At 39.0% G+C, this 21,511-nt stretch overlaps 1 pseudogene; it reads left to right on the forward strand.

Annotated features, from left to right (window-relative positions):
• The first annotated feature begins 9,583 nt into the window (after positions 1-9,583).
• LOC144312575 (activated RNA polymerase II transcriptional coactivator p15 pseudogene) lies at positions 9,584-10,309 on the forward strand (annotated as a pseudogene).
• Positions 10,310-21,511: the final 11,202 nt, after the last annotated feature.

Below are 21,511 nucleotides of genomic sequence, written 5' to 3' on the forward strand. Positions count from 1 at the left end.
TCAAATAAATAAATGAATAAAATATTTTTAGAAAAAGAATATCCTACTCTGGTCCCATAACTATGAAGTCACTTTCAGTAACTTTCCAAGTATAATGTTTTAGGCTTGCCATTTTTTTTTTTTTTTATTATTTATGATAGTCACAGAGAGAGAGAGAGAGGCAGAGACATAGGCAGAGGGAGAAGCAGGCTCCATGCACCGGGAGCCCGATGTGGGATTCGATCCCGGGTCTCCAGGATCGCGCCCTGGGCCAAAGGCAGGCGCCAAACCGCTGCGCCACCCAGGGATCCCTAGGCTTGCCATTTTAAATCTTTACTATCATATTTTATTCATAGCTCTTCCCATTCTTCTGGTGCAAGTGGACTTGTGATTACAACAGCTTTTAGTGGAGGGGGTGGTAATGTCTTCTCTCCCCTTGGCTCTTGTTCTTCCCAAGTAGGGATGAGGAGGAGGAAGAGAGAATGTTCTCGGCAAGACTGTCCAGAAAGAGTTGTTTGCTCTCTTTCTGTTGGTTGTTGCTACTACAGTAACAATTCTTCAGTGTGTCCAGAGTCCAGATGCCAGCAGTCTTACTTGGACTGGGCACATGGTTGCTCTCTGGGGCCTCCCTTGTGTACTTCCCAACCTAGGAGAAATCAGTCTCAACGTCTTTCTCCCAGATATCCCCACCAGGGCTTGCCAGGGGCAATCTAACAAATAGCCTTTTATTGGTGGGGGATCCTTGTCTGGAGGGGCTTCTTGGGGAGTGCCAGCAAGAAGTTATGGAAATGCAGGCAGCTTTCATCCTGATGACCCCTATCTCAGCGCCAACTAACTCTTTACTCCCCTTCCTTCACACCCAAAGGACATCGGGGACTCGTTTAAGTCAGTGGTTCAGTGACTTTCAGACAAGTTCTCAGCTTGGGGAATGGGAAAAGGTAGTTTGCTGCACTTTCAAATTGTGGGAAGGGAATGGGGTGGAAATAAGTTGAATGGCCCAATCTTAAGCTAGGGAGAAGTAATGGATAGTTGCCATCTACAATAAGTAATATTCATTCATGGATATATGAACTAATTGGAAAAAATAAAATTCTACTTTTATTACAGAATGTATGATATTAGTAACTAACTTTTAAGCATAAAAATAGTAATAGGACTGGGGTGCTTGGGTGGCTTAGTTGGTTAAGCTTCCAACTCTTGATTTTGGCTCAGGCCATGATCTCAGGGTCGTGAGAGCAAGCCCTGCATTGGCCTCCATGCTAAGCATGGAGCCTGCTTAAGATCTCTCTCCCTTCATCTCCTGCCCCTCCCTCCCCAGCTTGTGTCCACACTCTCTTTATCTAAAAAAAAAAAAAAAAAAAAAGGCGATAGGACCTTAGGGGTACAAAAATGTTCTGATTGTATATATCTTTTTCATCAGCCATCTTGCCTAAAATTCAGGAAACATAACCCTGGTTGTGTAATAAGAGTACACTTGAAAAGTACCTTGTCCTTATTTGACAATCCAGATGGAAGAATACTGGCTCTGAAGTTGCTTTTCTTAAAACTGTAAGTAGTGTCACTTACATTTTCTTGGTCATCCTGGTTCTTTTTTTTTTTTTTTTTTTTTTTTTTTTAATTTATTTATGATAGTCACAGAGAGAGAGAGAGAGAGAGAGGCAGAGACACAGGCAGAGGGAGAAGCAGGCTCCATGCACCGGTAGCCTGATGTGGGATTCGATCCCGGGTCTCCAGGATCGCGCCCTGGGCCAAAGGCAGGCGCCAAACCGCTGCACCACCCAGGGATCCCGGTCATCCTGGTTCTGTCTTGAAATACTCTGTTTACTCAAGGCTTCCAGAATGATGGTGTTTTAGTCAAAGGTTAGTATGTATGTGTATTTTTCTTTTCTTTTTTTTTTTACTGAGTGGTTTATCTTATTTTTTTCCAGATTTATTGAGATATAGTTGATATAACATTGTGTAAGTTTAAGATGTACAATGTGATATTTTGATACATATATATTGTGAAATTTCCTTTACCTCACATAATTACCATTTTGTTGTTTTTGTTATGGTGAGTACATTAAAGCTCTACTGTCAAAGCAACTTTTAAGTATAATACAGTATTATTAACTATCATCATCATGGTGTACATTGGATGCCTGGAACTTAGTATTCTTATCCATCTTAAAACTGAAAGTTTGTTCTGTTTGATTAAAAACTCCCCATTTCCACCACCTGCCCTCCAAACCTGGCAACCACCACTCTACTCTATGTATCCAAAGTTTGATGTTTTAGATTCCACATAAAAGTGAGATCATAGAGTATTTGTCTTTCTCTGAATTATTTTACTTAGCATAATGCTCTCAAGGTCCATCCATGTTGTTGCAAATAGTAGGATTTCCTTCTTTTTTATGGCTGAATAATATTTGTGTGTGTATTTCAAGGTGGTAGTTCATAGACTTATTCCCCTTAAGTCATACATTAATCCCATATAAACTGAAAGACTAATGCAGTCATTTATTCATCCAATGAATACTGTATAGGTATCTCCCACTTTTTGAAAGTTTCACATATACCACTTTGCTTTTATGGAAGACCTACATTAGTATCTGTTTTTGCTAACCAAAATAAATTTGAAGAGGATTTTCACTCTTGTGAAAGAAGGCAAAAAAACATAGTGTTCAGCATTTGTTTGCTGCCAGCTGTTATAAAGGCAGCATGCACCCCAAGCAGTGAGAGTGGCCCTGCCAAGCTCCATCCCTAGGAAATACACTAAACATCTCAGCATTAAGCCACTGTAGCTTTGAACTGTATCTGTGAGCATCTGTGCTTTATTTATTTTGTCAACTATTAGCAAGATGTGAGCTATGGTAATGGAAAAACCTAAGAGAGGCTATTTTTTTCAGTCTGGAAACACCCAGAAAATTCCATTTAAGTTCATGGTAATTACTTCTTTGCTTTATTATATCACTTCAACTTATGAAAGCTTTCACAGGAGCACTCCAGTTTTGGATGTCAGGAGAAACTTGTAGTATTGAGTGCCTACTGGGTGCCAGGCACCTTGTTAGCACCTGGGGATGAAACAGTGAGCAAGATAGGCATGACTTCTTTCTCAGAGAGCTTAGCCGCCCTAGTTTATGAATGAAGAAAACAAATCTCAGGGGATCCCTGGGTGGCTCAGCGGTTTGGCGCCTGCCTTCGGCCCAAGGCGTGATCCTGGAGTCCCTGCATCTAGTCCCACGTCGGGCCCCCTGCGTGGAGCCTGCTTCTCCCTCTGCCTATGTCTCTGCCTCTCTCTCTCTCTGTGCCTCTCATGAATAAATAAATAAGTATTTAAAAAATAAAAAAATAAAAATAAATAAAAACTTACATATGAAAAAATACGTGGGACCCCTGGGTGGCTCAACAGTTGAGCGTCTGCCTTTGGCTCAGGGAATCCAGATCGAGTCCCACATCGGGCTCTTTGCATGAAGCTTGCTTCTCCGTCTGCCTATGTCTCTGTCTTTCTGTGTCTCTCATGAATAAATAAATAAAATCTTTAAAAAAAATACGTGAAAATGTAAATCAAACCATTTCACACCCATTATGATGGCTGTTATTTTAAAAAATGGAAAACAAGTTTTGGCGAGGATGTGGAGAAGTTGGAACCCTTGCTCATTGGTGGTGGGAGTGTAAAATGTTGCAGCTGTGGAAAACAGTCTGGCAGTTCCTCAGAAAGTTAGACATAGAATTACCATATGATCTGGCAATTCTACTCCTGGGTATTTTACCCAAAAGCATTAAAAGCAGGGGTGCAAACAGATACTTATCCACCTATCTTCATAGCAAAGTAATTCAAAATAGGGAAGAGGTGGAAATAATATGTGTCCATCAATAGTTGAAGGGATAAACAAATTAGAATTCCATTCAGCCTTAAAAAGTATGAAAATTATGACATCTGCTGCAACATGGAGGAAACTCGAGGACATCATGCTAAATAAAACAAGCTAGTCACAAAAAGACAAGTATTGTATGGTTTTACTTATATGAGCTAACCAGAATAGGCAAATTCATAGAAATAGAAAATAGAGTTTTCAGGGGCTAGGGGAAGGGAGTATGGGGCATTATTTCATAGGTACAGAGTTTCTGTTCGGAAGATGAAAAAGTTCTGGAAGTGGATAGTGGTAACAGTTGCATGATAATGTGTCCATATCCTAATGCCATTGTATTTTACAGTTAAAAATGGTTTGGGGCAGCCCCAATGGCTCAGCGGTTTAGTGCTGCCTTCAGCCCAGGGCAGGATCCTGGAGTCCCGGGATCGAGTCCCACGTTGGGCTCCCTGCATGGAGCCTGCTTCTCCCTCTGCCTGTGTCTCTGCCTCTCTCTCTCTCTCATGAATAAATAAAATCTTTTAAAAAATGGTTTAAGAGGGGCACCTGGGTGGCTCAGTCAGTTAAGTATCTGCATTTGGCTTAGGTCATGATTCCTGGGTCCTGGGATAGAGCCCTGCATCAGGCTCCCTGCTTCTTTCTCTCCCTCTGCACCTGCTTGTTCTCTCTCTCTGTCAAATAAAGTCTTTTAAAAAATGGTTTATGGGGCACGTAGGTGCCTCAGTCAGTTAAGTGTCTGACTATGTCTCAGCTCAGGTCTTCATCTCAGGGTTGTGAGTTCAAGTCCTACACTGGGCTGCATGCTAGGCATGCAGCCTACGTAAAAAAAAAAATGCTTAGAACTCTATGGGTATTTTACCACAATGAAATATGTGAGTATTTTCCTTTTATCAAAAAATTAAACCATTATGGACAATGTTAAAGGCTCCTTTGACCACCTCCTTCATCCTGATCCCAGTTCCCCATCTTCAGTGGTTCTGTGTTTCCTCCTCTAGAGCTCTTCTATTTGTTTGTATCCATATGAACTTAGCAAAATAACATATATTTTTAGCTTTATCCAAAGAGCATGTCTGCTTTAGATGGAATTTGAAACTGCCGTTTGCAGTAAAAATGTTCTAAGCTGTAGAGCTTTCTGCCTTATTAATGGGATTTTTTTTTGGTGGATATACATTTTTCAAAGGTTGTGATTTTCTTTCATTTTTCTTTTTTTCATTAGATGGCAAGGTCAGTGCTTAAGGAACACTTTTGTTTATGCTACAGCTAGCCAGCTCAGGTTTCTACCATGCCTTAGAGAACACTCTGTCCTTCCTGCTGGATTCCAGGTGTGATCTCCCAGTTTCAGATCACTCCTAGCTTTTCCACTGGACTGCTTTAGTAGGCAGCCTCTCATTGTACATAACTTAAATAATTTTATTATCCTTTCCTCATTTCTATTCCTGTTTCTAATTTGCTGAGACATCAAGTAGATGTCAAAATCTTCATAAAAATTTTGTTGTATCCTCTCTGTTTAAAGATGATACATCCTCATTTTGAGAAAATTAAAGCAATTGAGAATTGTTATAAAACAGAATGTGTAACCATATCGTCACTTTGATAACATCTTTCTAAACATCTCTGAATGGTGAATACTCACAGGTGCACACAATTTTACACAAACAAGATCATACTATGCACATTGTATTGTAATTGGCTTTCTTAGTTCAAAAAAATATATCCTTACAGTTTGCTATGTCAGTGAATATAGATCTACATTATCCATTTTATTGGCTGATAATAATATTTTTATTTTTATTTTTAAAATATTTTATTTATTTATTCATGAGAGACACAGAGAGAGAGAGGCAGATACACAGGCAGAGGGAGAAGCAGGCTCCATGCAGGGAGATCCAGGGGTCTCCAGGATCACGCCCTGGGTTGAAGGCGGCGCTAAACCTCTGAGCCACCCAGGCTTTCCAATATTTTTAAATAGTACGACATGTTTCTTCTTATTTAATAGGAAAGCACAAAGAAGCAAACAAAAAAGTGTATCACATTCTCTCAACCTTGATATCCTATATTGAACAGTTTGTAAAACTAAAAGAAACACATCTATGGGATTAGAAAAATTCATGCTACAAAAAGTTACAAAATAAAAAGTGAAAGTTTAAAGCAACCCTGTTTTCTAGCTCAGTCTTTCTAAGGCCAAATGCCTTTATTACTTTCTTGTGAATCTTTCAAAGCATACAAAATTACTTACATATATGTATTTTCTCTTTTTTGTTTGTTTTTAACACAAAAAAGATCACACTATTACATAGAGTATTTATTCTGCTTTTTTCATTTGATGTATTTTGGGGATCATTCCTTAACTACAAGGTAAATATATTTTTTTAACAGCTGCATAAAGGAAGTCATTTGTTAGGATGTGCCACAATTTATTTAACCAGTTCCCTATGGTGGATATTTGGTTGTTTCCAGGGTTTTGCTTGTTTGTTGATTTATTATGCAGTTTTGATTTTACTATTACCAATAATGTTGCAAGAACATATTTGTACTTATCTTAACAAGGATTGCTCACATATCCATAGAGAAAATTTTAAGCACTGGGGCTTGGGTTAAAAGGTGTATGTGTTTCACACATTGGTAGAAATTGCCAAATCATCATCCAGAAAGGTTGCACCAAATAATACTACAACAAAAGTTTTCAGTGCTTGTTTCCTACCTCAAATTTTTAAGCTGTTGCCAATCAAATAAATTAAAATTGTTATTTTCTAATTTGCATCTACTTATTATGAATGAAGTTGAGATACTTTTCAAATATTCATTAGCTGTTTGTAGTTTTTTCCTTGAAGCTGTTTGTATACATTCACTGTTTTTTCCTCCTAGACTATATTTGTACATCTTTTTCAATAGCTATCAGTAGAATTTGTGTGAACAGATAAGGTATTATTGAGCAAGCTATCAGTAGAATTTGTGTGAACAGATAAGGTATTATTGAGCAAGGTATTACACTGCTTGGATAATTTATTCAACTAGTTACCTCATAATGAATAGTTAGGATGTTTACAATATCATACTGCAGTTTCAGGCTTCTTGTACTTGCATTTTTGTGATCTGAATCAAACATCCCTTTAAGTTAGATTCCAGAAGTAAAATTGCTGATTTATCAAAAGCCAGATTGTCAAAATTTCTTTAAAAAAATTATTTATTTATAGAGACACAGAGAGAGAGGGGGAGACACAGGCAGAGGGAGAAGCAGGGAGCCCGACGTGGGACTCGATCCCAGGTGCCCCCCTGGGCTGAAGGCGGCGCTAAACCGCTGAGCCACCCGGGCTGCCCCGTTTGTCAGAATTTCAAAGTAGCATTGTTTGGTGGGAGAATGGCCCAAGTCGAGGAGTGGGAGAAAAGAAAGAGGAACTAAATAGGAGCTCCAGATTGCAAAGGGTAATCTGCTCTAAATTAAAATTGAACTAAAAGGCTAATTGGTGATGTTATCATCCTAGCTGCTTTCATCAATAAGCTTCTTAAAATTCTAAATCTCCTCCATTTGGTGCCTGGATCTCCTGGGAGTCTGCAAATTCTGTGAAGGGAAAAAAGAAAAAAGTAATTTTCAAGTGAATAATAGTATTAAAACATAGTTATAAGCACATTTTGAATCCTTGTGGCCAGGCAATTTTAATGTTGACTTTACATTTCTGTTTACAATTGTCTGAGTGGTGCATACTGTTTGAAGGAACATTTGGCATTATGGTAATTCATTAATTGAAACTGAATGGAGGAAGTCGTGGGAGACTTGAGTCAGCTTACCTCAAGGACTGGTGGCCTTCTGTGCAAGCTGAGTTCGAAAGAACCTGTGCACAAAGCAATCCATTAAATTAGAATAATGTAGGAAATGATTTGGGGGAGGATGAACTGCATAAATCTTGTCTTTGTACCTAACAACTTGTTCATTAGCGGTTAGTGTAGTAGAAAATACAGAGCGAAGAAATTTACATTTCTGGTTGGAGTAATAATTGGATTAGGACACCAATTCAGACCACAAATTGCATTCATGACCACAATGCCAACTTTAGTTTTATAGGGGTTATGAGGTGACACTGCATTAAACTAGGCATCCCAGGATTGCTTGGGCAGTTTTGACTGAATATGAGGTTTGCCTTGATATCTGCAAAGTTAAGAAAGAAATGAAGTAGGTCACACTGATGAGGAAGCAGAAGGCAAGCTGAAGACAAAGCATTAGCTGACATCCCACAAACCAACACCCCCACCATGTGGGGTCTGTGGGACATTCCTCACCTCAGGTACTCCTGGCTTCCCTAAAACTAGGGGAAGGAAAAAAACAAATGGTTAACTAATAGAGATCACAGTCCTGCAAAACAGGAGTCCCTATAAGTTCAACAATGTCTTAGTGATTTACAAGGAAAAAGCATTCTTATCTATAGCCTAACTTCCAGAGACCCATAACTCCATTTCCTGGAGTCCTAACACCACTTTTCCCTTCCTTGAATGTTGTGGGAAACAGAGACAAAAGGGAAAGGAAACAAAATTAAGTTTCTTTATGACCTGCAGCCCATTAACAAGAACTTGTAATAGAAGGAGTTTAAAATTCCTCCAGAATGCTCCCAATTATCTTGATGTTAGTGCCTTACTAGAAGGAAAAACAACCTTAGCTTGACAATAGCAAGGCCCCCAGTACCTTGTAAATCTTCTTTAGCATATGAAAGCCTTGAACACCTCTCTTTTTTCCTTACCGCCCCCAACTCCCAAGTATATAATCAGCCATTCCTCACAACCCCGAGGCAGCAGCTCTTGTCCTTGTGCTTTCATAAAATCACCTTTTATGCGCCAAAGATATTTCAATAATTCTTTCTTGGCCATCAGCTCTGGACCTCACCAACATTCCAAAACTACATCAACACTATTTGTACAACATAATTATCTGAACATTTTCTGCATTAATATTTTTGATAGACAAAATTAAATAGACAAAAATTGGTTTGCTCTCATTTTTTTTGTTCTAATATGCATTTATTTGATTATTATGAATATATATGCACACACATATAACATTAATAATGTAATCTATTTTTCTTTTTCCAATGTTATTTTCTTTTGAAAAAAATCCGAGATAGAAATTCACCATTTAAATAAAATTTTTTTTTGTCTTTTTTACACTACATGCATATTCAGTTTTACATATTTGCAACAATATTATGGGTAGAGTTTTGATTTCTGCATTTTATTTAACATATACCATAAATGTTTTCCCATTTTGCTAGTCTGTTTTTATTCTTGTTTTCTCTTGCTTCATGCACTTTCCCCCCCTTTTTTTTTGTATACTTTTTATTGGAGTTCAATTTGCCAACATAGCATAACACCCAGTGCTCATCCCATCAGTGCCTCCCTCACTCAGTCACCCCAACCTCCCCCACTCCCCCTCACCTCCCTTTCCATCACTCTTTGTTCGTTTCCCAGAGTTAGGAGTCTCTCATGTTCTGTCACCCTCACTGACATTTCCCACCCATTTTCTCTCCTTTCTCCTTTATTCCCTTTCACTATTTTTTATATTCCCCAAATGAATGAGACCATATAATGTTTGTCCTTCTCTGATTAACTTATTTCACTCAGCATAATACCCTCCAGTTCCATCCATACCAAAGCAAATGGTGGGTATTCATCATTTCTAATGGCTGAGTAATATTCCATTGTATACATAGACCACATCTTCTTTATCCATTCATCTTTCGATGGACACCGAGGCTCCTTCCACAGTTTGGCTATTGTGGACATTGCTGCTAGAAACATTGGGTGCAGAGTTGCAAACGAGTGAGCAGAAGGCAGTTCGGCCGCGAGAGTGGAGCAATGCCTAAATCAAAGGAACTTGTTTCTTCAAGCTCTTCTGGCAGCGATTCTGACAGTGAGGTTGACAAAAAGTTAAAGAGGAAAAAGCAAGTTGCGCCAGAGAAACCTGTGAAGAAGCAAAAGACTGGCGAAACTTCAAGAGCCCTGTCATCCTCTAAGCAGAGCAGCAGCAGCAGAGATGATAACATGTTTCAGATTGGGAAAATGAGGTACGTCAGTGTTCGGGACTTTAAAGGGAAAGTTCTAATTGATATTAGAGAATATTGGATGGATCCAGAAGGTGAAATGAAACCTGGAAGAAAAGGTATTTCTTTAAATCCTGAGCAATGGAGCCAGCTGAAGGAACAGATTTCTGACATTGATGATGCAGTAAGAAAACTAAAATCAGAGCCATATAAAACCTGTACTGTTCTAGTTGTTTTAATCTTTTTACATTGGCTTTTGTTTTCTAAACGTTGTTTTCCAAGCTATTGTATATTTGGATTGCAGAACAATTTGTAAGATTGAATACTTTTTTTTATGTGCATTATTAAAAGTGTTCTGAGTGAAGCTAATTGTCAACTTGATTAAGGAGGATTGCTTTGTGCCCGCCACCTAGTGTAAAATAAAATCAAGTAATACAAAAAAAAAAAAAAAAACATTGGGTGCAGGTGTCCCGGCGTTTCACTGCATCTGTATCTTTGAGGTAAATCCCCAGCAGTGCAATAGCTAGGTCCTAGGGCAGATCTATTTTTAACTCTTTGAGGAACCTCCACACAGTTTTCCAGAGTGGCTGTACCAGTTCACATTCCCACCAACAGTGCAAGAGGGTTCCCCTTTCTCCACATCCTCTCCAACATTTGTTGTTTCCTGTCTTGTTAATTTTCCCCATTCTCACTGGTGTGATCCCAGATCTTAGGTATCTCATTGTGGTTTTGATTTGTATTTCCCTGATGGCGAGTAATGCATTTTCTCATGTGCTTCTTGGCCATGTCTGTCTTCCTCTGTGAAATTTCTGTTCATGTCTTTTGCCCATTTCATGATTGGATTGTTTGTTTCTTTGCTGTTGAGTTTAATAAGTTCTTTATAGATCTTGGATACTAGCCCTTTATCTGATATGTCATTTGCAAATATCTTCTCCCACTCTGTAGGTTGTCTTTTAGTTTTGTTGACTGTTTCTTTTGCTGTCATGCACTTTCCCTTGACCACTGTCATGTAACCAATGTGTTTGTGCAGGTATGTGAGCCCATGTATTTTCCTCCATAACCATGTAAGCCTAGTAGAAAAGATATACAGATACATGTATACACATATAAATAAATTTGTAAAATATATATGAGGTTGTGAGTTGTCATATGCTTATACAGAAGTGAGATCATAAACTAAATATATTTCTCAGTTACATCCTTTATTTATTCATCAGGGCAGCCTGCCAGATCAGTAGCTACAGATCAAAGTTGATTTTTTTAATAGCCACATAGTTACCCATAGTATAGATACACACCTTATTCATCAATAGAGAGTTCCTCCATTGATGGGCTTTTAAGCTGTTCTTAAGTTTTTTGTTATTACAACCAATGCCACAATAAATATTCTCATAGATCTTAGATTGTTAGGATGAAGATTACTAGAACGGAGGGTATGTATATATGTATATTTTTTAAATTAAAAAAATGTTTTTTGATTGGGGGGAACAGGGTGGGAGGAGGGGCAGAGGAAAAGAGACAGAATCTTAAGCAGGTTCCATACCCAGCACAGAGCCGGATGTGAGGCTTTTTTTTTTTTTTTTTTGCCGGATGTACGGCTTGATCTCACCATTTTGAGATCATGACTTGAACTGAAATCATCAAGAATTGGACACTTAATTGACAGCTACCCAGGCACCCCTATATTTTTGGTTTTTAATGTATAATGCCATATTACTTTAACAAGCTGTGTGTGGACCTTATTTGGATCTCGAGTCAAGTAAACTATAAAATTAAGAAGTACATTTATAAGACAATGGGAAATTTGAACACTAGATATTTCATTAAATTAAGAAATGAAAAAAAAAAGAAATGGGGGGACTTTTTTAGATGTGGGATACATACTGAAATACTTATGGATGAAATAATTTGCTTCAGAAAAGTACTGGAGGGAGAGAAGTGGATTAAAGTTGGTATAATTATGCCATTGTCTCCTTTTTTAAAAAAATTTTATTTATTTATTCATGAGAGACACAGAAAGAGAGAGAGACAGAGACACAGGCAGAGGGAGAAGCAGGCTCCACACAGGGAGCCTGATGTGGGACTTGATCCCGGGACTCCAGGATCACATCCTGGGCCAAAGACAGGCAGCTAAACCACTGAGCCACCCAGGGATCCCCTCGTTGTCTTCTTTTATATGTGTTTGAAATTTCCACAATAATAATAATAATAATAACTATAGCAATTCATACTATATAATGTATGAGAAAAACTATTTCCTTATATTTCCCTTAGCACTGGGTATTATTACTTTCTTTTTATTATTACTTTTTTGTTTTTGTCAATCTGATATATGAAAAAAGATATTTGTTGATATGGTTTTTATTTATCTTATTACTATTACAAAGGTTGGTTTTCTTGAGAAGGTATAAAACTTCCTTGTTGGCAACCAATAGCTAGGCCATGTTGTTTCCAAATGAACATAAACTTCCTTGTTGGCAACCAACAGCTAGGCCATGTTGTTTCCAAATAAACAAACAATACTTCTTACAGGTGCCTGAGTGGTTTAGTCAGTTAAGTGTCTGCCTTTAGCTCAGGTCATGATCCCAGGATCCTAGGAAGGAACCCCCAAGTTGGGCTCCCTGCTCAGGGGGGAAGTCAGCTTCTCCCTCTCCTTCTGCCCTCCCCTCTTCTCCCTCTCCTTGTGCCCTCTCCCTCGTTCATGCTCTGTTTCTCACAGAAACTAATAAATTCTCTCTCAAATAAATAAATAAATAAATAAATAAATAAATAAATAAATTCTCTCTCTCTCTCAAATAAATAAATAAAATCTTCAACAAAACAATACTTCTTAGAATATAAATAAGAGGTACACAAGGCCACTCAGTGACCATTTCTGGAACAAGACAGAGAAAGACCATAAAAACCATATAACATCCCCCACTTCTGACTAAACTGAGTCACAGCTTCTCTTTTACCAATGACAACTTTAGCCTTGCTTCAATCCTCATGCTTCCTAGATAAAAATTATTGAGATATACAGCCACTAAATTGCCCCAACTTTCTGACAACCTTCAATCCATAACTGGACCCTACTTCTTTAACTTTTCTGGGAATAATCCAGCACAAGTCTCAATACTATGAGAAGCCTTTCCTGAGGTCCCCTTGCTAAGGCCTCTACAGTTCCTCTGGAGTACTTTGTCCCTTGCTGCAGGAGGGTAAATCTAATCTTCTTTCCTATGGATATGTTCCTGGAGGCTTTTGGTAGTGGGCTTTAAAACAATCTTTTCAAAGTTTATTGTCCATTTGGATTTTTTCTTTAGGACATTCTCCCAGTTCAGTGGGTTGTTCTGAATTTTATTCTTTTGTGTGTGTCAGTCCCATTGTTTTCCTTCCCCATTCTTTTCCAGGAGCCATATGTACTACTCTTTAGTCAGAAGAGGTAAATGATAAGGATTCTGATCACTCTGGGTTTGATGCCATTAGCAAGAATCTTCAGGATCTTATTAATTCACTAGTAATGCTCCTGGGGGCTAAGCTAAGTTGGACCTCTTTATTCACTCCAGACTCTTCTGGTTATTTTCTTGCACGCCAGTCCAGTTTGGCTAATGCTGACAATATGTGTGTATACCATTTATTGCTCATTTCATTAGGTATTAAGGGAGAAAATTCATCCCCTTACTTAAAAGTCTGACATTTGGGCAGCCTGGGTGGCTCAGTGGTTTGGCGCCACCTTCGGTCCAGGTTTTGATCCTGGAGACCCAGGATCAAGTCCCAAGTCAGGCTCCCTGCATGGAGCCTGCTTCTCCCTCTGCCTGTGTCTCTGTCTCTCTCTCACACTCTGTGTCTCTCATGAATAAATAAATAAAATCTTTAAAAAAAGTCTGACATTTATATTAGATTTTGCTGTTTACTTAAAAGTTCTGATGTGAGATATACAAAAATTCAATAGTTTTTTTAACTGTTCTTTTATTGATATGAAATATCACTATGTGTTCCTTTTAGTGCTTTCTATCTTGAATTCTACTGTTTGCCTCATTAACATTGTAATGTACACAACATAATCTTTTGTTTGGTGTGCTGGGAAAATATTTTGATATTTAAACCCATGTGTTTTTATCCAATATGTAACTCTCTATTCAGATGACTAGACTCTGAGTCATCCTTTGGCCTTAAGGGAGATTGTCACAATAGAACAAGAATACAAAGAGGCAAATTCTTGACTTGTGAATATTGAAGCTGGGGCTTGGGTGTAAGGCACACTGAGCCAGTTTCTTCTCCCTAGCTCAGAGAAGAGAAGAACTAAGGCATGTTCTGTTTGGTCTATTCTATTTCCTTAGGTGTTAATTCTCTCTTTTGTAGGATGTGGTATCTCTCATTTTTTATGTTAAAACATTCCTCAAATGTTTTGTCATTCTTGGTTGGGTACTCATCTTAATTTTTGAAGTTCCCTATTAGCCCACATGTGAGTGCTACATCTATTTATCACATCTTGTTGCCAGTAATTTCAGGAAAGAATTCAGACTTGCTGCTGGATGTAGAATATTCTTTAATATCTAGAACTAGAACCGAGGACAACCATCTTATTACCATGGACACTGCAATGCCTTGCCTCTTTAGCTTAGGTGCTTATACTGACACTCACTTCTCTTACTGCCAGGTGCTTACAAAAGCTGCAGAGGATGACGTTATTTGCTGCCTATGTCTCATTCCTATTTCCCCATATCCCTTGGCTCCGAGGCTGGAGAAACTTCAAGTTGCTCTTCCCTTTTGTTTCAGTTTTTTCCCCCCTCTGGAAATTTGAGGTTATGATTTTCTCTTTTTTTTAACACATGTGTTTATGTATTTTTATTTATTATTTTTTTAGTAGGCTCCATCCCCAACATGGGGCTTGAACTCATGACCCTGAGATCAAGAATTGTATGCTATACTGACTGAGCCAGCCAGGTACCCCATGCTTTGCTCTTTTAATCTGATACCATTTGCTCTTCCTTTTAAGAGATTTCCTTATAATTCCAGCAGACTAATATGATTAGCAACATCATATCCTCCCTCAACACTTCTGTGTGATTCTCTATTTTTCTCATCAATTTGATTTCCCACTCTTCTACAGTTATTTATGTCACATTTACTACTCTCCTTAAATTTCTGACTATTCCATCTCCTTTCATACTGTCAGAAGACCTTGCTGTTTTTCACACAAAGAAAATTGAAACCATCAGATGGGAACTCCTTCATCCTCCCCAAGCCAAACTCCAAATGCACCCACAACCACGTCTACCCTCTCCTCCTGCCCCTCCTGTGGCATTAGATGTGCTGTTTCTCATCACATCTAAGGCTAAGCTCTACAGCTATACTCTGCATGCAGTTCCCTCCCATCATCCTCAAACCTTACACTCTCACATGTTCTTTCCCTTACCTGTATATCCTGCTACTCCTTCCCATCTCTGTCCTCCTATGCTCTTAAACATGAATAAGTCTGTCCCATCTTAAAAACAACCACAACCCGAACTTTGTCACTCCACTTTCTCCTCTGGCTTCCATCCCATTTCTTTAGTCTTCTTTATAAACTTCCAGAGAATGATCTACATTAGCAGCCTCCATTTCCTAGCCTCACATTGACTTCTCAACCCACTGTAGCCTGTCCCTCAGTACTCCACAGATATAGTGCTCACTCAAATCACCCAAGGTCGGGATGCCTGGGTGACTCGGTGGTTGGGCACCTGGCTTCAGCTAAGGTCATGATCCTGGGATCCAGGACTGAGTCCCACATCAGGCTCCCTGTGGGGAGCCTGCTTCTCCCTCTGCCTGTGTCACTGCCTCTCTCTCAGCCTGTGTCTCTCATGAATAAATAAATAAATCTTAAAAAAAAATCACCAAAGGTCTGTGGTGGTTTAAAAATATGGACACAAATTCTTTAATGTTCCTCTTTAAGAGTAGAGTCTAATCCCCTTCTCCCCCCCCCCACTTTTTTTAAGATTTTATTTATTTATTCATGAGAGACACACAGAGAGAGGCAGAGGCAGAAGCAGGCTCCATGCAGGGAGCCCGATGTGGGACTTGACCCCAAGACTCCAGGATCACACCCTGAGCCGAAGGCAGATGTTCAACCGCTGAACCACCCAGGCGTCCCAAATCCCCTTCTCCTTAAGTGTGGGTTATCTATATGTTTATCTTTATGACCATACACTGTCTTGATTTACATAGATCTATAATTCATTTTGAAATTGGGAGCTGTAAACCCTTCAACTTTGTTCTTTTTCAAAATTGTTTTGACTATGCTAGGTATTTCGAATTTTTACTTATTTGAAGATCGATTTATTTATTTGAGAGAGAGAGAGAGAGAGAGAGAGAGAAAACAAGTGAAGGGGATGGCCAGAGGGAGAGGGAGAAGCAGGCTCCCCACTGAGCAGGGAGCCTGATGCTAATCTCCATTCCAGGACCCTGAGATCATGACCTGAGCCAAAGGCAGATGCTTAACTGACTGAACAACCCAGGTGCCCCTTTTTGAATTTTTTTTTAAATTTTTATTTATTTATGATAGTCACAGAGAGAGAGAGAGAGAGAGAGAGAGAGAGGCAGAGACATAGGCAGAGGGAGAAACAGGCTCCATGCACCAGGAGCCCTACGTGGGATTCGATCCCGGGTCTCCAGGATCGCGCCCTGGGCCAAAGGCAGGCGCTAAACCGCTGCGCCACCCAGGGATCCCCCCTTTTTGAATTTTTATATGAATTTTAGGATCATCTTGTCAGCTTAAGCAAAAAAGGTAGCTGAGATTTTGATAGGGTTGTATCGAATCTATAGATCAATTTGGAGGAGAATTGCCATTTTAAGATTGAGTCTTCCAATCCCATGAACATGAAATTTCTCTCCCACTTATTTAAATCTTCTTTAATTTCTCTTAGCAGTATTTTGTAGTTTTCAGTGTACAAGTCTTACATTTCTTTTGCTAAATTAATTACCTAAGCATTTTATCTTCTTGATACTATTGTGAATGGAATTATTTCATTTTCAGATTGTTCATCATTACTAAATAGAAAAAGCATTGATTTTTATGTATTGATCTTATAACCTGTAAACTTACTGAGATTATTTGTATCATAGTATTTGTTTATTTAACTGAGTTTTATGTTGGTGCTGGTATGGCTAGTTCACTTAAAAGCCCATCTGCTCTGGTCCTGACAAATTCCAGTGCCATTTCTCTTGTCAGTAATGAACTCCCAGTTGTCTGCATTCTACTCAACCTAATCCAGTTCCAATGCAGAATTAATTAGAGGGTACAGCTCCCCATCTCCCGCTTTTTATTCCTGCTTTTCATCAGGGCTAGAAAGGTGCAGTCTGGGATGCCTCCTACCAGGGAAAGGACTAAGATGCCAAAAGAATTGGTGTTTAAAACTGAACAACCCCTCTGGTCCAGTTCCATACTTGAGGATCTGAGGTTTCTTGGATTTTGTTCTAAGTCCCTACTCCAGCTCCCTGGGGTTGGGGGACTCTACCTAGGACTCCAAGTGTGCAGAATGTGCCTTGTTTTGGTAAGTAATGTTTTCCTGGGGGAAAATGAGGGGCAGCACCTCTTCTGCCTAATCCCTGACTATTTCTTCAGATGGTTCTCTATGACGGGTGGACAGACAGGACTCCCAACTAAGTTGATGCCAGCCTGCAGTGGTTGCTCTTCTCTTTTGGGGGATCCTTGCTTTTTGGTTCCTGGGAACTTCTGCTGATGCTTGGGCAGCTCTTTGTTTCAGAAGTTAGAGATTGTAAATAAACCAGATGGATAGCTGTGGGCCTTCCCCAGGGCCAGGTATTAGCATTGCAAATATGATTCTTCAGTTCTAGTTAGTAAGGTGATGCCCAGGGAGAGAAGGGATTGTGACAATTAAGGAAAGGTTCTTTCTTATTTGTAATTCCCCCCAGCTGGAGGTTTTCAAAACACAGCATCTGTCTTAGAAGGTTCCCTGCTCTTTAATTATCATAATAATTATTATAATCATAATGTGAATTTAAATTTCAGTCACAATCTCAGGTGTGCATAGAGTAATTTTATTTATATTTAATAACTCTTTAATTTCTGATTCTGCATCCTCATTGTGTATAATGGCAGACAACTCCTTGCTCATCCCGGTCCTTAAGTTCAGCGTTAGCACAAGTACAGCCATCTCAGGCCCCTGTGAATAAGAGCTGAAATTTACCTTGCTTCAGTTACAGGAAGAAACAGCTTACAGCTTAATGCCCTTGAGAGCCCCATATCAGAATGTAAACAGAACTTGAGAAATTCTTCCACCCCTTCTGGAGATCCCCTAGACCAGCCCATAAAACTAAAGTGGAACCCACCTTGGGGTCCAAGTCTCTGCTCCGCTGTGTCGGGTATACTTGGACCCAAGCTCGAGCTTGTAAATAAACTCTCGTGTACTCTCATTGGTGTTGGCTCCTTGGTGGTTTCTCGGATTTGCAATCTTAGGCACAAAAATTTAAGCTTTTTCATCATAAGTTTGAAGAGTTATAAAAGATTTATTAACATTCTGCATATATTGATATTTATTTATTTTTAAAAGATTTTATTTATGGACGCCTGGGTGGTTCAGCGGTTGGGCATCTGCCTTTGGCTCAGGGTATGATCCTGGAGTCCTGGGATCCGGTCCCACATCGGGCTCCCTGCATGGAGCCTGCTTCTCCCTCTGCCTCTCCCCTGACTCCTTTTCTCTCTCCCAAGGGAATAAATAAAATCTCTCTCTCTTTTTTTTTTTTAAGATTTAAAGAGGCAGAGACAGAGGCAGAGGGAGAAGCAGACTTGCTGATGAGCAGGGAGCTAGATGCAGGGCTAGATACCAAGACCCAGAGAGCATGAACTGAACCAAAGGCAGATGTTTAACCATCTGAGCCACCCAGGTACTCCAATATTTAAAAATAAAACTAAGGGATCCCTGGGTGGCTCAGCGGTTTAGCACCTGCCTTTGGCTCAGGGTGTGATCCTGGACTCTCAGGATCAAGTCCCACATCGGGCTCCCTGCATGGAGCCTGCTTCTCCCTCTGCCTGTGTCTCTGCCTCTCTCTCTCTCTCTCTCTCTCTGTCTCTCATGAATAAATAAATACAATCTTTTTAAAAAAAGAAAACTATTATTCCATATTTTTAGATATATCCAAAGAAGTCTAATATTATAGCAGTTTAATTTCATTAAAAATACTTTGATATTTTAAGATGAGGAACAATCTAAAGATGTCTGCTTTCACCACTTTTTAAAGCATTGTGCTTGAGGTCCTATCCAGAGTAATAAGGCAAGGCAAAGAAATAAAAGGGTCACAGATTGGAAAGAATGAAGTAAAACTCGTTATTCAGAAATGAAGACCACCCAAATGAAAATAGGCTATTTATTCAGAATTTGTCATAGGAGATAGCCACTACTACTTGCCTTTGGCAGAGACTCAAAGTCAGATAGGGAGGCTGGAAAGCTTTATAGTGAAAAAAAAAAAGGGAAAGCTTCAAGTCTGCACTGATTGGAGGCTATTGTCATAGGGAAGCTAGAGGTGAATTAACTAGAAGTGGCATCTGATGTGATGGTTTGGGGAGCATGTTTGTCTTTTTCTGATTAGTCTTGAGTTAGTAGTAGTATCAAGAAACAAGGGGCAGCCCGGGGGGCTCAGCGGTTTAGCGCCACCTTCAGCCCAGGGTCTAATCCCGGAGATCTGGAATCAAGTCCCACGTTGGGCTCCCTTCATGGAGCCTGCTTCTCCCTCTGCCTGTGTCTCTGCCTCTGTCTCTCTGTGCCTCTCCTGAATAAATAAATAAATAAATCTTTAAAATAAAATTTAAAAAAAGGACACAAACAGTCACTGATCAAGTTCTGACCATTCTGGATTGATTGCTTCAGAGGTTGTTATTTTGCTTCTTAGAGCAGTTGCTGCAGAGTTTGTGGGTTAGAGTTCTGTTGTCATATATGGTCTATCACATATTCAGTCACTCAGTTAACATGAACACATATGTAGGAAATCCAGAGAAATCTACAAAAACTGTAGAAATCATAAGTGAGTTTATCAAGGACTCATGATATAAGGTCAATACATAAAAATTAATTCTACAGATATATCCATGGAAATAGAAGCAGATGATTGAGAAGGGGAAATGGGGAACAACTGTTAATGGATATGGAGTTTCTCTTTGCCGTGATGAAGATGTTATGGAATTAGATAGTGGTGATGATTGCACAACCTTGTGAATACACTAAAACCACTGAGCTATATTCTGTATTTTTTTAGCTATATTCTTTAAAAGGGCAAATTTTATGGTATGTGAATTATATCTCAATAAAGAACATTTATTGTATTTTTATATAGTAGCAATAAATTGAAAAAATAAAAAGTATAATAACATCAATAGATATGAAATACTAAGGGATAAATTTAACAAAAAATGTACAAGACCTGTACACTGAAAATTTAAATAGTGCAAAATTTCAGAGAAGTTAAAGAAGACATAAACAAATGGAGAAATACACTATATTCATAAATTCAGTACTATTACAATGCCAATTCTCTTTAAATTGATTTATAGAATCAATGCAACCCTAATCCTGGCAGGCTTTTTTTTGGTAGAAGGACAAGCTGATTCTAATACGATTCAGAATAGCAAAGACAATTTTGTAAAAGAAAAGTTGGAGGATAGAGGGATCTGCATACACGCTGCCAAGTTTCACCACTTATTAACTATACTTGATCAAACTTCTTTGCCATCCTGGCCTTACTTTCTTAATCAGTAAAAAGAGAATAATAATAATACCTACTTACATAGGATTTCTGAGAGGATTAACTGAGATAATACATATAAAGCACTTAGAAAAGTACTTGGAACACAGTAGGCCTTCAAATGTATTGTTACTGTTGTTACTGTCCTCTCTGCCTTACCAGTCTGGGGCATTCAGATGTACAGGGGAGAGTCTAGAGATTTAGGCAGTCTCCCTGACCCCTTACCCAGATTAACATCCTGTCCTTTTCACTGCATGCCCCTGTCCACTGATACAGGGGACATATATGGGAGTACTACTCTCAAATGCCAGACAAAAGGTGGTACACATGTCTCATCCTTGGGTCCCCCAGATTTCAATCGGCACTTCATCACCTTCTCCCTCTGCCGTAAACCTAGATGTACAGAAGCTGGCATGGAGCTTGAAGCTACTACATTGCTTCTAATTTCCTTTATTTGTTTTCTACCGCTCTCCCATCTCTGGGACTTTGTAGTCTTAGGCCGGGAAGAAAAACCAGTTTTCCCTGTTTGTATGGCCTCAAAAATAATTTCTGTCCTTTACCTCCTAAACACTAAGAAATGATGCCTTTGTTTTGTCAGTAGGGCAGTCATTAGCATAAGATGCTAATTTTTAAAAATTGAATTGAAAGTTTATATGCAGTGAAATGGTGTTAATCTTAAGGATATGATTCAATGAAATTTGACAACCAACACCCCAATAGAGAGATTTCCATCGCCTGAGAAAGTTCCTTCATGCCTCATTACAGTCAATCCTCAACCCCTTTCTCTCAATAGGCAACCACTGTTCTGATTTATATTGAAACTGGTGGATTTAGATAAGGCAGCTATATCAGATCTGAGGGAGCAATAATCCAACTAATGTTTTGAAATAAACCACAACAAAACTACCACTACATTTACTATGAGCCTTCCTTGATCAT

This window comes from Canis aureus, chromosome 4 (assembly GCF_053574225.1).
Source record: "Canis aureus isolate CA01 chromosome 4, VMU_Caureus_v.1.0, whole genome shotgun sequence".
NCBI classification, from domain to species: Eukaryota; Metazoa; Chordata; class Mammalia; order Carnivora; family Canidae; genus Canis; species Canis aureus.